Genomic DNA, 6021 nt, shown 5'->3' on the forward strand with positions numbered 1-6021 from the left:
CACGTGGGGAGCAAAGTGTGCGCGCGGGTTGGACACCTCCTCCATTTTACTTTTTGAGAGTCCCAAACCAGCGCTCTTAAATCTTGCTACTGTAAAAGACGCCTTTATTTTTACAACGCTTCCTTATTTGGCCCCTTACTGTTGCTGCTTTCGATAATATTTAAAATCGTTGCATAGCATCCAGAACCATTACAGGATGCTTTATAAATACAATTAATTATCATTATTATTATTATTACAGCTTTACAATCTCTCTTTTCTTTTGCCAAGACCTGCTCCCTAGAAGTGGTTCAAAGCAAGAGGAGTTTTGTCTTGGTTTTATTTGTCCTGCCTTATCTGCCCTAATTAAGTATTTGGGCTTTTCTGGTTTTTAAGTTTGCAGCCCTGAACTCGACCAACCCGTGTGGCAAAATAAATATTCTGTTCTAAAAATAATATTTATGACTGCAGTTCATTTGTCTAGCCTCATTTTTAGTGAACAAAGCAGAAGTAAGACGCTCTGAAATACAGAACGAGTAAAAAGCATTCCTCTCTCTTAAAGAACAATAAAACAAAATGAGGAAAGAGCTGTTCTTACCGAACAGCATCCCAACGTGAGGTGCGACTGGACTGCGGTTAAACCACGCGAACGCTTGCGGGGCTCCCGTTGCGGGTGCATGTCTGCCCGTGTGCCGGCTCCGCAGCAGAATCACCGATTCAGGATGCCCATTTGCGAACCAACTTGAAACATTGGAATTAAAGAGGCAGGACGACGTCACGGGGCTTTTAATAAGCAGTTTCTTGTCTATACAGAGACAGTGCCAATCTGCATCTCCCTAACTCCTATTCATTTTTTCTAAGTACTATTTTTTACACTGCACCCCCTTTGACTAGTATATATTGTATTTTTCACTCACGTATTTAGCAGATATTTTGCCAAAGTATTTGGCAAATATTTACCAAATATTTGCATTTGCCTGGGTTTGTTTCCCCCACAACCAGTGTTTATTAGGGTCTTGTGGGGAGAAAAAACAAAAAAAAAAATTGATGAAGTGCAGCAGGGTGAAATTGCTGAGGCCAGGGTGCTGCCAGGCGAAGACAAGAACGGCTGGAAAAGGGGTCCCGTTCCCACCCCGGGCCTCCCCCTCTGCTGATGCCGGCTCTGCAGGGCGCGGGGTGAAGGTGCAGGTACCCACAGAGCCGGGCGAGCCCCCAGCCCTACCCCAGCGGGTTGGGAGCACAAATGGCAAATTGAGTTGAGTTCACGCTTGCTGTTTCAATTGGGGAAGCTCGTCGGGCTTTGCGGCTTCTGCCCAAAGCCGATGATACCGAGCCGTGGGGACGTACGCTCGTCAGCCTGAGCAAATTAAACCCACGGCAGCAAAAAGAAGAAAAGAAAGGTATGCTCAGGGTGGTTTTTAAACAGCGGTGCTGAGCTACCCTAAAGCCACAGCATAAAAGAAGCCATCAAAATAAAACTCCTGTTTACCAACAGCAGAAAGAAACCGTCTGGTTAGTCGCAATCTCTGGGAAAGCAGCTTTCCAGGACACAAAAGCGGCCCCAGGTTAGCTCCCAGCACACGCAGCGTGCGGGCAGGCAGCAGCACACAGCGGCGGATGCGCAGCAATGCAGAAGCACGGAGGCCGTGCGAGCATTGCGGGTGCCAGTGAGACGCTAGATTTCTCATTGCTTTTTTTTTTTTTTAAACAGGCAAGAGCCTTTGGGACAAATTCCATCCGCTGTAAACATCGGTTTCGAGCTTCTCTATAACCCTTCTTACAGAGGCATGTCTGCACTAGCAAGCTGGGATAAATAACAGCGTGAACAGTCCTGTTTATGTGACTGTCCATGCCAAAAAATAGCGGTTCCGGGTGATAAGAACACCCAGGATGATTAGAGACTGCTGAGAGCTGCCTTCTCCGAGTTCAACCTTTCTGGCAGCCACACAACTGCGGGTCCTGTAACTCCTTCAGTGCAGCAGCTGCATCACCAGCCAGCACCATTTAAAACATTATTAGCCATTATGGTTTTTGACATTATTGAACATCAATTATACCTTGGAGACACAGGCAGCGGTGGAACACCAATTCTCCCGGGTCCGAGGAAGCCTCATCGATCTGCGGGATGGACTTGAGAACGCTTACGTGGAGTTAAACAGAAAATCCATCCCTGTGTACCCAGTAGAGAGGCGACCCTGCAGTAAGGGTCACTAGGGTCTAAAATTATTAGCGTGTTTTGCTAATGCACTTACTACTCCAGAATATAGTAACTTTCTTCACAGTCAGCTCGTCACGCGAGGGGAGCTATCTGAAGACAGCTATTCTGGTTTATTCTCCCTGTTGACAAGCCCCAAATCCATGTGCTGTATCCACTGACGGCTCCGTTCACCTGATCCTACAATGTGGCGCTTAAATAAAAACTGACGTGATTGCAAAAGGCTCTTTCCTTTTTAATTTAGCTGTATTCTGAACTCCACGTTGCACAGAGGGGAGTGGGTTTGCCACGGTATCTGGCCATCAGCCAGCAGGAAGGTCTCTTAAAAGAAAGGGACGCTCTTCAAACAGTTGAGCGTTTGACATAAATCCATTGTGTTCTGACATTTTTCTTATTTGGTAGCTCTTAATCGCAATGGTTCCAGACACGGTACATTTGTGGGGTTTATTTTAGTAATGGGATGCTGGCTGCGTTTCAGAATATGGACATACATATCTAGAGAAAGCCCTGGGTAGTCATCCTGCTGGAAATCTGCTGGAAAAAAAGGCCTAATTCTGCTCTACAGCTGATGCAAGCAACTGCAATCCTTCTCCCCTCAGCTGCTTGCTTCTGGATTCACATCGGCATCGCTGAGAACTGCGCAGGGTCCCAGCTGCCGACACCAGCTCCAGCAGGGCAGGCCATCTGCCAGCTCCAGATGGTTTGTAGCTGGTCGCACATTAACTCCTTTAAACAGGTCTGCGTTAAGGTATCAGCCTTCCAAAAATGCTGCTCCAAATTCGCTGGAGGTCTAAACTGACCGAGTTCAACGCTGTTCCGCTCCGAAGGAATTTGACCCTTCAAATTCTTCTAACTGATGTTGCAATACTGGTAATATCCGGACTGCTGAGGGCAGCTTGGTGCAAGGCTAGCGGTACCTTTGACCCTCCCCAATCTGCGTAGAGGCTCCGGCAGATGAGCCCCGACGAATCTTGTCAGGCAGCTGGCAGGGTCCTCGCCCCCGTCACAGAAAGGGAAGGAGCAAACGTGCCGGCATCCAGTGCCGGGCTCAGCCTGCGAATTTGCACTGGCCCACGTCCCCCTCAGCAGCTCACAGGCTGATCTGAGAGCGGGGAGGATAAAGCAGAGCCAGGTCTGTCGTGCTGGCGACGAGGGGAGACCTCAGGGCACCCCCGCCCACCAGACCAGGTGCTGGGGTGCCCGTTCTGCTTCCCGGCAAGACTGGGATCCACATGTGACCACGGAAACATAAAACAGCTCTTCTGAAAGCAAATATATTTGATTTCAAGCAGCAGCAGCAAAACACAAGAGGGTTTCAATCACAGCCCGTCTATGCGTGTTGGGCTCTCTAGGGCCTCGTCCCGTGCCTGGCTCCTGGGGCTGGGAGGTAACATTTCTCCCCCAAGCCTTTTTAAAGTTCCCCCTATTCTTTTCAAAGTCCTTTTCCCCAGGTTTCTGCCTGATTCTCTGCCTCCTCTTTGCCAGCCCAGGGCATTGATCTCAGCAGGGTCGCAAGTAAACTTCAAAGGGACTCACACTTGCGCTGCTTGTTGAGGACCACGAATGGCACCATCTGCGCCTTATCATTTCCCTTCCTGCCTCCGCGTGAGATAACGGCACCGCAGGAACCCTCTGGCCAGCTCACAGCCAGGCTGGTGACAGCAGTCACGCCACCAGCCAGGACGCACGTGGTTTGCTGCTAACTACTTCTATTTCTTCAGAGCTGCCACTGCAGTGCCGTCCCGCAGGCAGCACAGGCTCTGGCACGTGTATCCAGCCACCCGCTGCTCCACCGGCCATGGGGGAGGAAAGGATCGCGGAGCGAAGGCGCAGCCCCAGCTCGCCGAGCCCTGCACAAAGCCATGCCATTTGGAGCAAACACCAGCGCAACTTGCTGCCTTCTACCTAGCACGAGACTGGAGCGACACCTTCTCTTCCATTTCTTCGGTCCGTATTCCACCCTCAGAAGGTGTGGCGGAGGTTTGCACGCCAGCTGTCTTAACATCAGCAAGCAAATCTCTATTTAGCCTCTTTTCAGTGGTGCTGAGCAGCCCTGCGATGAGCGCACTGGGTGGTGAGAGCGCTGAGCACCCAGGGCAAGAAAGGCCTCGAGTCTCTGAAACATTAGTGTAAGATTATCTGACTTGAAGTGCCTGTGTCTGAAAACGTTGGCCCAGCATGTTTCCATTCTGCAAGTCAGTTTGTTCCTCTCCTTTCGCCCGCTGGAGAGCAAAGTGTTTACCGGAGCCCAGCCTGTGCCCACTGCAAAGCACATCAGGGTGGCCCATGCCACCCAGGGTGGGTCACGGTGATGCGAACACCACCGAAGGAAGACAAAACCGTTCCAAAGTTAAAATATGCTCCCAAACTTTACCTTGAACTTTACAGTGCTCTCTCCCCATTTGTGAAAAGGTTTTGGCGATCTACAAACGAAATCCACTGGCTACGCTGAAACATGCAGTTCTTGAAGAAACAACTTCAGGGGAATTTTGCAACTTGCTTTTTCTTCCTTGACTATGACCAGAACCAGGAGGAACTCAAGGCCAGATCGCAGCAGCATCAGACACTCTTTTGTCCTGAAATAGCCTGATTTCATCATGGCACATAAAATCAGAGTGGCTATGACTCACCACTGCTACTACACAATTTTTCATGATGTCACGTTACATCTGAAGGAGCAAGGGGGCAAGTGAAACATTAATGAGACTTTACATTTCTGGGTGCTGACACCACAGCTATAAGGCACCGAGGCAGCGTTTCAACAGCTGTAAAACCAAGCCCTGCTTTCCACTGCAATTTTTCCGTGCATTAGAAATAGATTTGGTTACAGCTACTTGGTTACAAGCTCCTGCGCTTAGGTAGAATTTCACTCCCATCACAACCCAAGCTCCCACCCAAACCAAGGCCTCTTCTTCCCAGGTGCCGGGCAAACACGGCCACGGGCACCCCAGCCAAACGTGGGGTCCGGCAGCCCCCTTCAAGCCTTTGCACCCTGCTAGCTGCCCTGCAGCACTGTGGGTGCAGCTGGGCAGGAATCCCTGGTTCGGAGGGCCGTCCCCATGTCACCCCGTCGGTGGGGTGCCGGTGGGTGCGTGGAGGGGAGCGGGAGGCTGCCTACAGCCAGCTGCCCCCGCCGTTATCGCAGTGCTGGTGGCAGAGGGGACATCCCTTTGGTCCCGGAGGATGTGCTGAGATGTCCCTGCCTTTGACAGGCCCCTATGTTGGGGGACCCAGCCCACAGCCAGCACATGGGGGGTCCCGAGCCATCGCCCTACAAGCAGGTCACCAGTCCGTAGCCCCCACCTGGAGTGGGGGTCTCTGGACCGCTGGTGAACCCCTGGCCAAGGTGTGAGGGATCCGCAGGGCGTCCCCACCCCAGAGCCAACGTGGAGAGGGCTCCAGCTGTCGGTTAACAAATAGGGGGATCCTCTGCCCCCCACGCAGCAGGACCCCCAGTCCCTCGCCAACACACGTGGGGGGGTCCCCATCCCGTGGCTCTCACATGAAGGTGTCCCCAACCCTCCCAAAAAACCCACGGTGCGCTTTGACCCTGGCCAACACGTGTGTGGGGGGGGGGAATCCCCAGCTCCTGCATCCCCACGGGGGGGGGTCCCCGGCCCACGGCCGGAGCCGTACGGAGCTTGGGGTCCTCCTTGGCGGGCGGAGGGCGCCCAGCGCTGAGCCGCTGCACGCAGGGAACCCCGCCGTGCCGCGCCGGCCCGCACCGCCCACAGCCGGCAGCCCCTCGGCCCCGGGGGCGGGGAGCCGGCCCGGGCCGTGCCCATAAGGCGGGCGGGCGGGCGGCGGCAGCGACCGCAGCGGGGCCC

This window comes from Pelecanus crispus, chromosome 12 (genome assembly GCF_030463565.1).
Source record: "Pelecanus crispus isolate bPelCri1 chromosome 12, bPelCri1.pri, whole genome shotgun sequence".
NCBI lineage: Eukaryota > Metazoa > Chordata > Aves > Pelecaniformes > Pelecanidae > Pelecanus > Pelecanus crispus.